The sequence below is a fragment of the Ictalurus furcatus genome, chromosome 17, assembly GCF_023375685.1.
Source record: "Ictalurus furcatus strain D&B chromosome 17, Billie_1.0, whole genome shotgun sequence".
Taxonomy (NCBI): Eukaryota; Metazoa; Chordata; class Actinopteri; order Siluriformes; family Ictaluridae; genus Ictalurus; species Ictalurus furcatus.
Genome location: NC_071271.1, coordinates 8,817,360 through 8,831,914, shown reverse-complemented (window position 1 = coordinate 8,831,914; position 14,555 = coordinate 8,817,360). Strand labels below are relative to the sequence as shown.

The 14,555-nt window shown below is 38.2% G+C and overlaps 1 long non-coding RNA gene across 1 annotated transcript in view; it reads right to left on the bottom strand.

Annotated features, from left to right (window-relative positions):
* Positions 1 to 14,555, bottom strand: part of LOC128621036 (uncharacterized) — a 56,255-nt gene that overhangs the window by 23,231 nt on the left and 18,469 nt on the right. The window contains exon 3 of the long non-coding RNA XR_008388224.1: positions 8,523 to 8,755. This is a non-coding gene — a long non-coding RNA (uncharacterized LOC128621036). The remainder of the gene's footprint in view (positions 1 to 8,522; positions 8,756 to 14,555) is intronic.

The window sequence follows — 14,555 nt, the reverse complement described above, 5'->3', positions numbered from 1 at the left end:
GCCACACGTTCACTGAAACTGCACAGAAGAAGATTGGCAAAAGACCATGTAATGTTCTTCCAATGTACAACTGTCTAATTTTGGTGAACCTGTATGCAATAAACAAAATGATCTGCCAAAGGAACACACCAATTTAAAATCAGTAAAGTGTCTAATAGGCTCTATAATATTAGATTTATTTCACTGTTATCTTAATAATTGGAAATATTAGATCAATTCAACTATATTCGAGATATTATCCGTGCTAAGATTAGTTGTTGCATTATTCCATTTTTTTTTTTATTAGATCCCAAACCTCTACTAAACCTAGTGACTTTTATCATTAAATAGGTTTAATTTGTGAAGAATGTGTTGTGACTGACAGCAGGGTAAGCAGAGGACTATTACAGGCAGAGTTCCCTTCTCTTACCTGCTCACAGCAGGAATGGAAATCAAGTGGTAGAATGCTGTTTTGGATTAAACACTAGAAAGCAAACTTGCTGTAACACACACTTCCCATAGTTTAAAGCACATAAAAAGAAGCAATTAATGTCTGCTCTGGGAAATTAAGTGGGGAATTAAAACATAAATAGAAAATGACACGCTGGAAATTACACTAGTTCTCCATAAATGACTGTCTAATTCAAAAGACTGAGCTATGTCTGTGTGTGTGTGCTATATGCAAATATAATTTTAATAGTTGAAGGAAGACAACATTCAGTGGGTGTGTGTATCCCACTGGAAAAATAGCCAGGGGGCAGAAACAACCCTGTCAATAGTATAAAATCCTTTGCTTCTGGATGTAACAACTTTAATTAAATTCATCCAGGTTGTGTGTGGCCTTAATCCTTATCTCTCAAACTGTTTAAAATTTTAAATAATGAGGTTGGTTTTAGGGCACGGCTCTAAAATAATAGGTCTGTACCTATTTGTAATGGTGGTTTGCCACAAAACACCACAAAGAACCCAAGGGGAAGTCAGTTACATTCTTTCCTCAGCAACCTGGTATTACAGTACAGTAAGTTTGGAATACCAAAATCCTGAAAGGACTGTAGGATTAAAAAACAAAACAAAACAAAACAAAAAAAAAACACAAAAAAAAAACTTTCAAAAGGATTTGTGTCTGCTTCCAGTATCAATTCCTTTTCTTCATTTTATTATTACTACAACTTTATTAGCATAATGTGATTTTTACACAGGTTTTTCTTTCACAAGACAAAGTGTCTGCCAAACAGTGTACATAATACATATTATTACGCAGTGTTTAAAGAAAAAGTGTGTGTGTGTGTGTGTGTGTGTGTGAGCGCGGGGGGGCGGGGTTGGGGGGGTGTTAAAGAGGGCTGGCTATTTTCTGCAATACATCTTGTGCACTGGGGCCATGCTGTACCAGGGAAGGCTACTGCAGTGTTCATTCACTGTCTCTGCTTCCTCTGTGTAGTAATCAGACAGCCATTAGAGATGGCAGCAAAAGCCATCTTTTTTTTTCCCTGTGTCCTTAGATGAACTAGTATCCAATTTGCCTCTCTCTCTCTCTCTCTCTCTCTCTCTGAAATCCATTTTCTTACAATCGCCTCTGCTTTCTCTCATTCTCAATTCAATTCAACAATGCTTTATTGGGATAAATGCTGCTAGTTATATTCTGGTCAGACCAGTTAATATATCCATACAGATGAGAATAAACACTTGACATTCTAATAATTTTATTTTAAGCAGGTCTTTGAGGAATTGCTTCACTGGTTGTCCTAGATAAGTGGAAAGAGCTCACAAACCAGACAGTATTGGAGTTTGTTTTGGCTTTTAACAGCAATTCTGTTAAATAATCTCTCTCTCTCTCTCTCTCTCTCTCTCTCTCTCTCTCTATCTATCTATCTATCTATCTATCTATTATTGCTGAGGCAAAAATCCAACTGACTGGCTGGTCAGTGATTTATAATGAAATAAATTGGTGTTGCTAGTTTGTTAATATTTTCAAATTCATTTTCACTCTATTTTGAATGCTGAATAGTAGATAGTATTGTCCTAATATAGCCTTCTCAGTGTTTTTCCTCTGCATTTTGAGGAAACATTTACAGAATTTGGCATGCAGGGTTTCAACTGGGTGTTTGTTATAGCTTGGGACATCCGATTCATTCACATCAAACCAAAACTTGCACATGTATGTGTTGCAGTATGAGAGTTGCTTAAGTATTTTATCTGAAATTTACAATGAAAAAAAAAAATAGACATAAACTACTATACTATGCTCTCACTCTCTTGATTTGTTCTCTTCTTGAGAACTCTATTTCTATTGTAGTATATGTAATATGTACTTCATATGTTCACATACAGTACACCTTCAGACCATCTCTTTCCACGCCTGAATCGCTGCTGTTCTCTGCCACTTTCATCCCTCTTTTACTTTCTCCCTTCTGCCTCTTATTTCCCCTCTCAAGCTGATGGAAGAGGGTGGGGTCAATCTGCACCGGTTGCCATGACACCAGACAGCCCTTGCTTGGTGAAGGCACGTAGTTTCCTCTGTTCTATTTCCCCAGAGCTTTCTACAGGGGAGAGTGTGTGTCTGTGTGTGACAGCATTGAGCGAGAAAAAAGACAGAGACAACAAGTGTGTGCATCACATGTCAGTTATGTTAAATGACAAATCGTTCAAATGTGAAGTCTGCAGGTAGTGTGTAATAAGGTAATGAGACACCTCTCATTTAGGCAAGCCCTGTCCTTCTAAGCTATACCATGGCAGAAAAAAGTGATACCATTTGATGGTTGCTACAGAAATACTTCAGAAAATATTTTACATTCTGACCAATACATTACTGGTAAACACTCTTGTGATTGCACTAGAGAAGCAGACTCTTTCTCTCTCTCTCCCTCTCCCTCTCTCTGCGCTATCTATCCCAAAGCAGGAGCACTGATGAATAATTTAGCAGTTGATATTTGCAGCCATCTGTTTCTCTTTTCCTCGCCATCAGTCTTACTCGCAATGTTCTTTTACGCTGTGCCGTGTCACCAAACAAGAAGTACTGCAATAAGAGGGAGGGGGTCTCACACCACTGACCAGGACTGGATTCATTACAACACTGAGCGTCTGTGTCTCTGAGGTGCTCATCATGGAGAACTCATTAATCATTCATGAATCATTTCACACCTGTAATTCACCATGGGTATTTAAGGTTTATTCTTAATTAGCATATATTTAATTAATCTGTGCATTATCCGTTTTGATGAAACACCGTAACACTTTCACTTGTACTTGCATCACTATTAACTTTGTTGTTTCCCTTCTCAAATGCTATCTGTAATAAATATAAGTCAACAGCAACATTTCAGCTGTAATTAATGGGTATGGACTTCCTGCTGTGTCAAATCTATTGCATGGAAAAGAGGTGTGAAATTGGCGTTTCATATGACCTGTATGCATTAACTAGTTAACTCTTTGCACTAACGGCCAGTGTCCAATAGAGGGAGACGCAGAGCCCACTGCCCGGGCCACAATCTTGTGGTTTTATTTAGCACCATTTAATGAAAACACTCAAGACTGGCCTGTTATTTGAGTACACCAGATACTAGTTGAAAATAATATTTCATGTCATAATTTTGCTGAGGAAGCCATAATTATACTATAGAGAGGACCAGAACAAACAAATAAACTGGAGTGGAGTTCGTTGGAGAGACTCCTAAATGATCTAAATGATGACCGTTCAGGACTCTAGCCTTTGGTCAAACAGTGTCTCCTTTCTCCCAAAATTACAGCTTGTGCAGATCAAGCTCTTGGTGGACAGCCAGCACAAGCGGCGTCTTTGTTCAGGTGAAATTCCTCAGTACTATCTGCACCCCCACCAAAGTCTGTGGCTGCCTTTGGTTTAATTAGGTCTCCTGGAGCGGGCATCAAACCACCCCCCACTGCCACCACCCCTCCAACCCAACCCTGAATTATTCCCACACAGAAGCAACTGGAACAGCAAGACAATAAGAGCTCCAGTAAAAGCAAAGGTGTATCCACAGCATCTCCCTCTTGCAATGTGCTGTGTTCAGGAATGCATCACTAGCACTGAAATATGCATCCAGACTATGCAGTTGCACCGCTGATTGCAAATGCAGGTTTCTGAAAATAAGACAAGAGATGATGGCTGGTGGAAAACTGGGCCAGCACCGAGTTCAGGTGCATGTGTGTGTGAGGTTAAAGACCAAGTCGTGTTATCCCCAATGACACTAACAGCAGCTCCTGTCCTCCAGAAAGAGTAGGTTTGATAAACTATGGCGTGGGGTTTATAAGTGTGACTCTTCTATGTACGCTAAAAATGGGAGAGCTCAAACCGGCACAGGAGCGAGGAGGTCAAACGTTCATTTTACACTGCCTTTACACAAACTGACAGATGCTGTCTGCTTTGATCTATCTTTAGCCGATCCACACCTATGTGTGGGCCACTGTCCGGAAAGCTACTTGGAGATTCTGCCTGTTCTAGACCCCTAAGAGTGCGCATACAGTATGCAATCGCCCAGAAAGACTGGGGGAAGGGTGGACTACATTCAGCACAACTGACTAATTGCACGGCACTGTGGGAAACAAAGATGTAATGCATTTGTAGTATTCCTGTTAAAGCCTATGTGACAGTGTCAGCAGAGGAAGAGACTGACGCTGAATGAGTAAGAGAGTAGACACTGAGAACGAGAGAGAGAGAGCGAGAGAGACACACACACACTCTCTCTCTCACACACACACACACACACACAGAAGGGACAGACAGACATAGCCTGAGAGGAGCACAATGGCGGCGGTGGTAGCAGCAGGAGCAAGAAGAAATGTGCCTGAGCAGAGCTGGATGTGCGCTCTCTCTTCCCGAGCACAGCGCGGCCAAGCTGAACTGAGTGAACTACATCCGAGTGCTTGCCATGAGGTCAGAGAGTCCAACATTCCTCTGAAGCTGTGTGTTTACACTGCTCGGAGAAAGGGGGAGTCAGCAAGGGGGTGCATGAGGGCCTTACAGGAAGGGAAACAAATCAGCTCCAAGCCGCACTACACAAACCATGTGCAGTTGGGAGGCCTTCTACGGCACAGCTAGACCTCAGCACTTATTCATTCACTGCCTGATCACATAGGTGGTGGTTAGGGGAGTAGATACAGAATACAACAGCCGCATGGTCAACAATCCTAATCCTCTTTCAGGATTTGGCTTGCATTTAATTTATATTACTGTTCTAAATGTGTTAACAGCTCCAGAGAAAAGAGCATGAGTAGTACAGATCACGTAATCTGATGTTCGCTTTATTTCCCTGAGGAGGACTGGAAATTCAGCTTATATTAAAAGATTAGAAGGTGTTCTGACTCACAATATGTGTTTTTCCAGCTGGAACAATTACTCATCCTTCTTTTGTACAGATTCTAATCAATATTTGAATACAAATTCTAAACAAGAGTCTGATAATTGTTCACAATTTTAAATTTGGTATTTTAAATGTGAAAATTAATCAGTTTGTAACAAATCAAATGCAAAAAAAAAAAATAATAATAATACTAACAATGTTAATGTAATTATACAAATCTTTTATAACTAGTCAGGGATTTTATAACTTGTCTGGGATTTCTGTGCTCAAAGAAGAAAAAAACAATACTGCAGAATTGGATTTTATGTCAATTACAGTAGGTATACTGTATACACAATTTATTATGAATTATGATACATACTCGATCTGCTGTGAAAAATGCCTTCTATAATATGACTGCAAAATCTCTAGCATTTATTTTGAAAATGTAAAGGAAGGCAAATGTTATTGTATTTTTTTGTTATATGTACATTGCGTATATGTATAATCCACTTGCTCATCAAGTGTGAATTGTATAATGTTTTAAATTATAGACAGAAAAGGAATATTATAGGAATATTGTTTCAGTTTCTGTAAAAACAAACAAACAAACAAACAAAAAAACACAAAATACTACAACTGATTTCGTTTTGGTCAACAATATGCATATGCATAATAAAATGCTACTCTAAAATTTTTTTATTATAAAGCACCAGCACCTTACAATATCTGTTATGCACAGTACTGAATGGCATAAATGTGTAACAAATGTATCTTATACACAATACAGAGGGGCTGAGGTATAACACTGCAGCCACCAGAACGAGCTTCCGAGCAAAGATGTACAGTTTCTTCCCCCTCCTGTTCAAATAGGAGAACTACACAATACATACAGTAAAAGAGAAGACATACTGTAGGTAGCATAAAATAATTTTCTTAGTTTTACGATGCAGAAAGATTAAATTGATTAGATTGAATATTAGATTGAACAATTAGATCGAATTAAACCACAAGAATAACACTGCACATAATATAAAAATACTGTCAATTAAACACTATTAGTACTGCTATTTAGAAACCTTTATCTACTGAGGACTTGGACGTTTCTGCTTTTATTCCAATTTAAGCTTTAGGCTTTTACCTATATGCAGAAGTGAAAAATAAATTTAAATGACATCATACTCATGGAATGGCAAGGTTTGTAAGAAATAGTGGTACACACTGAAAGTGCACTTAAGATTGTTCCCTGAATAAATAATTGATATATGGTTTGAAAGGAATAATAAACACCAAAAAAAAAACAAAAAAAACATCTCACTCAGTCATAATTAATACTTTGACTCTCTACTCACTAAAGCAGCAGAGATGAAGACTTATTGGATTCTACAGTCCCTGTAATCGAAATAAACACTACAGGTAAATCACATTACATATCCCTGTACAATTGTTTATTAAGATCACCAGAAATTCAAAGCGGAGAGACTGAAGGACAGAAATAATCTAACAACAGCAGTCTCAAGTGTGTTAATCCAATTAACACTTCATACACATTCCAGCCAGCGTGTTTTTTTTTTTTTTTTTTTTTTTTTTTTAAAGAAGTCAATGAGTTCATCTCAGCTGCAAAAACCTGGAGTTGTGTGTCACTCTGAGTTTACTCTGCGTCTCTGAAGGTGCTCAAGTGTCATGCTCTGAAGTCCAGCCATGGACAGGAAATGGGGGGGGGGGGGGGGCTGGATAGGAAGTCCTCTCAGCCTTTAAATGTTGTACAGGATTTCTCTTACATTCTTTTTTTTTCCCCCGGACCATTTTCTGGCATTTTACCAATGTTGGATAGATTGGACTGGCAAGCATTCAACTGGTTGCATGTTACTACTTCTTGATAATGTAAAGTTGCATTTTTTATTTTATTGTTTACTTACACACATGGATGTGATATAGATGTAAAATATATATATATATATATATATATATATATATATATATATATATATATATATAAAATTATTGATACTTGATATTACGAGACTGATTAAGTTACATTTACTGTGGATTCAGTGAGTGCAGCAATGCTTTATTTTAACGATCATTTCATTGATATCTAACAAGGTTTCATTGAACTAGAAAAAAAGACATTAATTTTACTACTGTCACAGCATTAAAATAAAACACTCGATTAGTCTCTAGTTTTAAGTATAGCTTAGAGTGCTTTTTGCAAAACCCTCTTTGTGTAAAAAAAATAATAAAAATTTAATATGAAAGAAATTTGAGAATCTGAATAACACTATAATATCAAGATGCTTTATATTTGTTGCAAACTACAGAGGTTTTAAGAGTGCTCCGTCCCTACTTTTTTTTTTTTACTTTACTAGTCACAAATATAAATGAATTCCTTTCACAGTAAATGCATCTGACTTAATCAGACTGTGATATGCTGATATTTTTTGCTGATCTCTTTTTTACAGCAGATAAGATAATTATGTCATGCTTTTCAGGTTAAAGCGGTATATCAATGGGAGGGGAAATTGCTAATAAATAAAGGCACTTACAAATAAGGTGTGTTAAAATACAGCAATAACATGCCTGAAGCTCAGAAGCTGAATGAACTATCAGTGGAGTGCAGAGAGAGATGTAACTAATGGATGGGATAACGGAGGACGGAAACCATAGTGCAGAGTGAGCTCTGGATAAGAAACACCTCAGCGGGACAGCAGCTCTCTCTCTCCGCCTTGTGCATCCCTGTGCTGGACTCAGCGGTTCCTCGGAGGCCTTGTACGGCAGGCTTTTCCCCTCATATTGACAGACTGCTTTAACACAATAGCTAGCCATGGCTTTGAAAATGGATGTCCTCCTCCCTCTGCCCCCCTGCGCCGAGCCCAACGCCTAGAACTTCGGTTCCCTCACCATGACACCCGCATTCAGCCAAGAAGACAGACAGAGTAAACATGGACAAAGGCAAGTGTGGAGGGAGAGCACAAGAAAAGAAGAAAAGGGGCAAGTGATAGCGAAGAAAAGAAGATGAATGGAAATTGGGGGGCAAGATCGACCGACTGCGCTCACCTTTTGTCCTGTCTCTCAATTTTTTCTTTTTGTCTTATTTTAAATTTTTTTCCCTTCTCTCTTTTGTAGTAATCCATGAAGTTTTACCGAGAGAGAGAGAGACAGAGAGACAGAGAGAACGAGAGCATTCTTAAAAGAGAGAGAGAAAAATAGCTAAAGCTAGACAGCAGCTCCAGACAGGGAGAAACCTACATTGGTTGTTACCGCTCTTCTCTGGTTCTTCTCTTTCTAAGTTTCCTGCCGTGCTCCTGCTTGGTCAGGTCCGGACTCGCTGTACTGTCAGAGAGAAGCAGGTTGGTGCAGAGGCAGCTGCTGGGGGTTTGTGGTTGTTGTCTCTACTGGGCTTTATGAATCCCTCCTGCTTCTGTACACAGTTGCAGCACAATGACTTTCTAACTCCCCCCACCATTCATCCTCATCAGCACCTGCAAGTGGAAAAGTAAGTATAAGAAGTGGCAACGTGTGCACGTGTGTGTGTGTGTGTGTGTGTGTGTGTGTGGGGTGGGTACTTCATACTTTTGAGTCCACTAATAAGTGTGTGCATACTCATCATATATTTCATCATATTCATACACTTCCTTCTGACTGTGTGTGCGGTGTCAACATCACTACAACACCAATTAAAAAGAAAATATGACGGTTTTGTGTAGACATTTAGGCTCATTAAGAATTCTCACACCAATCAGTTCAGGCTTGTCAGAAAATACCATCAAGCGTGGGAGAAAGAAGGGGAAAGAAAGTGGAACTCATTTCTCTCTTCTCTTTTGAAATCAAGTCACCGGTAATAGTTTGTTAGTGTTAGTGCCTCATACATTTAGTGTGCCAAGAGATAGACAAGGAACGGAGAGCTGCCGCGTTGAAACGGCTGAGGTGAGACAGAAAACCAAGAGGAAACACACTTGCATAACAGGACAGAAATGTAAGAAAAGCACAGTAACTAAAAGAAACACATTACAATAAGAGCAGGCTTGTTGGCAAAACTGCTTCTGTAAAGCTCCTGAACTACATGAGTACAAAAATAATCTGCAATTTTCCTATAAACATATCATTGTCAAATGATAATTATGCAGATGATTAGGGTTTAAGAATGATTACTGGTTGCTATAATAAAACTTGTGCTGAGCCATCAGCATAAACAGAAAAAAAATATATATGTATTTTTAATTCTACCTGCCAAACAAACTGGATGTGGGTTTTATAATATCAGTGCACAACAAGAGGAAATGTTCATTAGTAAAATTGTAAATGTTGGTAAAAACATTTCAGAAAAACAAACAAACAAAAAAAACAGCCTGTAGAGTTTACAGAATGATGCGAAAAACAAAAAACAACCAATGAGCAGCAGTTCTGCAGGTTAAAGTGTCTTGTTGATGAGAGAAGTCAGAGGAGACTGGCTGACAGGAAGGACACATTAATTCAAATAACCACTTTTTACATCTGGCACAGGCTCACAGAACCAGGACAGTGGAAGACTAGAAAAACATCAACTATTTTTCCAATCTTCAACTGTCCAGTTTTGGTTAGGCTGTGTCCACTGTAGCCACAGGTTCATATTCTTGGCTGACCCGAGTAGAACCTGATATGGTCATCTGCTGTTGTAGCTCATCTGTCTCAAGGTTTGACGTGTTGCGCTTAAGTCAGTTTTTTGTATGTAATGGCCTGTGCTTTGCAAACTATTATAAACTTTTAACAAGATTATTCATGTTCTTTACATGGCCATTTGGGTCTGCAATACACCAGAATTACAAACCTTATCACAAAATCAGTTTGTAATAGGTGTAATATACATTATATATGTATAAAAACCACACACACACCATGTCTCTCTGCTGTCCTTGACCAGTGGTGTCAAAATACCTGCAGTGATTAGCATGACAACAATAGCCTGCCAGTGCGATGTGACCAAAGCAGCTCGAACATAACATTCTTTATCCAACAGAAGCAATTACTAAGACCTCTCTGACTGCTGTCCATTTGTAATGTGTGAAGCGGATTTTGCAGCAGTGCTGGGGAAGGATTTCTTTTAGGGTCTGATGCTTTTCTCCAGCAGTGGAGGGAATGAGTAATAAGAATGTCTGAAACTGTGGCAGGCTGTCTGCAGCACAGTGTGTGCAAGCATCAATCACACACTAGGGCTTCTACACAAGCAAATACACACACACACACACACACACACACACACACAAAGAAATCCCATACGCTTAGTTAGGCATCTGTCACCCCACTTTCAAATAATGACAAGCAAACGTGTAATTGTGCCACCAAAACCCACAGCCTCTTTCACTCTCTACTTTAATGTAAATATTAATCTCATTAGGTTAACATTCCAAAATGTTAATCATCTGTTAGTTGTCTATGCTTTTCATTGCTGCAGGTTAGTAGTCAGTATTTTTACTCATCAAAGTACCTAATAAAAAATTTAAAGATGGATGGAAGAAATGAAATTACTTGGATTAAATGACAATAGATAAGATTATAAACTAGCTCTCTATAACAGCTTACTGACTTACAGAAGAAGACAATAATCAACACATGACCTTGCTTACATATCTAGATATTTACTTAACCTAATTACCTTGCTAATGAAACCTTTTTCAGTTAGCCACACAACAACATACATAAACACTGGTAAATAAGCTTAATATTGGTTACGTAGGTCAGTGAAGCAACTTTTTCATAATTAATAAAATACAAAGAGGGGCAGCAGTGAAGAGGAAGAGGAATGGCTGAGACACAGGTAGAACCACAGAGTAACAGCTTGGCTCTTGACCCCCCAAATGCTCCAAGGGCACACAAGCAGCGAACCCTGTGCCTTGACCCTGAACTTCCTTTCTTGTCTGGGAAGGGATGTAGCCATATGCAAACACAACAATTGCTATTTACAATGGCCAAGGAAAGTCAATTCCTTCTTTCCTTTTAATAGAATATCTGATAAGACACCATTTTAGAAACTGTTTTTTTTTTTTTTTTACATTGTTTCACAAACAAAAACATAGGAGCACCTTCAAACTGCTCAGAAAGCAAATATTTTAGTTCAACCACAGTGATATTGAATTCTTGATTCTGATTGGCGGTCAGAAGGTGATGATTCATTTTCTCTAACTGCGCTGACTGTAGCTCCTGCTGTAATTTAAATGATAGGTTTAAAGTAATGCACCTATTCTAATACTATTCAAATACTAAGATCTACTAATACTAGATTTTAATCATTTCTATCATAACAGCTCGTTCACAATTACTTGTATAGCAGACAATCAACATATTCAAATGCTAATACTAAAAGGATTAAAAAACATTAATTACTTAACATAGAAAAACATATAATAATCAACATCTGGCAGACACCCTTATCCAGAGCAACTTCCATTTATACAATTGAGCAGTTGAGGGTTAAGGGCCTAACTCAAAGGCCCAGCAGTAGAAGTTGGTAGTGCTGGGATTTGAACACAAAACCTTCCGATCAGTAGGCTAATGTCTTTGCCACTGACCTGCTGTAGCTTTCTATAAGGAAAGCCTGTAACAGTCAGTAATATTCAGTACAGAGGATTTAGTGCTTGCAGTTTCTCTGTACCATGACAAGCTGCATAAGAGGCAGTTGAGGGAACCACTGTTTATCGCTACTATAGCATAAATGATAACATGAACTAACATGTCTTGCAGAGGTTCCACAATATTAAATGTAACTGGTTAAAGGTTAAAAAGCATGACATGTCATTCAGTATTAAATTAAAAAAATCGCACTTGTTGGCAAATACTGTGGTATAAGATAATAATAAGATAATAATAAGATACACTTCAGGGTGTGCTGTTAAAGGGAAATAACAGTAACAGTAACTCTTTGCATTGAGCTGTATCACACAACCCCATCTTGGATTATTTGACAATAACAGCACACACCATCCTATGTTATCCTTTACACATTTGAATGTATGAGATTTTTGGTACTGCAAGGTATGACACTGTGAAATCATCAACAAATATTTGTCACTGGCTTTAGTGTATGTGGAAGTGGTTTAGTCACATTTCATTAAAAATTAGAAATATTATAATAATTATTATCATAATTATATTATAAGACTTAAAATTATATAATTCCATTAAACAATACAATTGCAATGGATCTGCAAAATGTTTCAAAGAAAGGGTAAGTGAATTCAAATACTTAATTTGCTAATTGTCAGATTTCTGAAGATTCTGTAGGACTGTTTTATCTGTTTTGATACCGCTTATCTGATTTGATCTGAAACTGACTTATGACATTGAAATGACAAATCAGCTTCAGCTGTGTAAATTCAAGCTCCCATCCACTAGTCCCATATTTAGATGTGAAATGCTTACAAGATGTCCCAATTTACATCATATACAACCAATTTTTATTAACCATGCCCTAATTTAGGCGTTTAAAGTGCATTTAAGTGTTGCAGCAGTGGGTCAATTAAAGAAAACTTTCAGCAGACTACAGTCCAAATGTAAATAAGGAGAGGAGAAAAAATCTCAGGTGTGTGTAGCCAAGGTGGATGCAAATAAACATGCCGATAGCTTCAAAAATGTTATAAAAGGTGAAAACTTGAAATAAAATAAAATTAACTATTAACACATATTCAGTGATGGTTCAATAGGTTTTGCTTTTGCAATACTTACTTCAAAATCAGGTATTAAACTGAACCATTTTCCAGCCTTCTGACCAAGAATATTTATAACTAGGTTTTAATTCATTTTAGAACTTGGATAGATCAGATAGATGTGTCAAGATTTAATTAAGTATATTAAATATAGACATGCCGAGTTTCCATACTGAACCAGGCATATGAATATCTGTGCACATCCCTAGTCAAAGGCCCTCTTCAATAGTACGTTAATTACAATAAGTCAAAAATGACAAAAAATTTAAATGGCATCTCCGATCTTGGGTGAATCATTGTGCTTAGTCACAAATAAGAATAATTATAATGTGTGCTAGAATTGCCAGAACTGATCTGATGTTATACAATTGCTCTGGATTCACACAAGGAAAACAATAAAAGAGGATTTATGTCTAGCTTGGATTGCCAATATCAACTTTGGTTAGCCTCTTTTTGAACAGGAAGTGACCAAGCCAGAGCAGCCATTTAGGTGAAGCATCACTTTCACTGCACGATTGACATCTGGGAATGTTCCACTGTATCCTAGCACCAGTCAGGACTTGCTGTACACCTGGTTTCTGGCACTAATCTACTGATGACAGATGATTGCAGTAAAACAGCCCCACGTACACTCTCCCTGGTGCCTGGGATAGAGAGTTGCTGCAGTCTCCTCTGCTAGGACAGCTCTTTTTCCTCTTTGGATCATATGCCAAGCATTGCCTGATGAACCTTAATCTGGAGCAGTGCCCATGTGTTCAGACAAGTGGCAGGATGAAGGAAGTAGGAATGATTACAGCCAGCAAAAGCTAGCAAAAAGTCCAAATAACCAAGCCTTAACTTCAGAGGAGCTGATACCTGTGTCCTTGGTGGTCAGAGAACATCTGCATGCACATGTCCTCACATAAGCCAGGGGTCTGTGGTGCACAAAGATACCTGATCCAGAAAACAGGAGGAGCCCAGTCTTTGGTAAATATCATGCTGTTGATTCAGCTTTCAGAGTTCATCACTCAGGGGCAAGACAAAGCAGCATGGGGTGTGGGACTCATCTCCGCCTCTATGCACATCTATTAATACAGCACCAATATGAAATATAATGGTGCACGGCATTCCATAATTTTTTTTTACTGGTTCGACACGCATTCTTCAGACTATGTCTTACCTGCCTTTCTAGCCCAGATTTGTTAAATTCCAACCAGACAATTTGAAAATAAAGGCAAAATAAACATATGGCTGTCACACTAACTGAAAAACTGTTAAATTAATTTTGTTTGCCGTGTGCACGCAAGATGAATCATTTTCGGTGTGTGTGGAATCGACTCCATAGACTTGCAGTTGACGCTTAGTTTTCAGTGCCTGGAATCAGTGAATCAACTCTACTTGGGACTAATTCCAATGTGAACCAAAGGTAGATGGAGACTTGATAACTCTGCACAAACATTATATTAAAAATAATATACATTATATGGCCAAACGTTTGTGGACACCTGATCATCACACCCATATGTGGGCCTTCCCCAAACTGTTGCCACAAAGTTGGAAGCAAACAATTGTATTGGATGTCTTTGTATGCTGTAACTAAGATTTCCCTTCAATGGACGAAAGA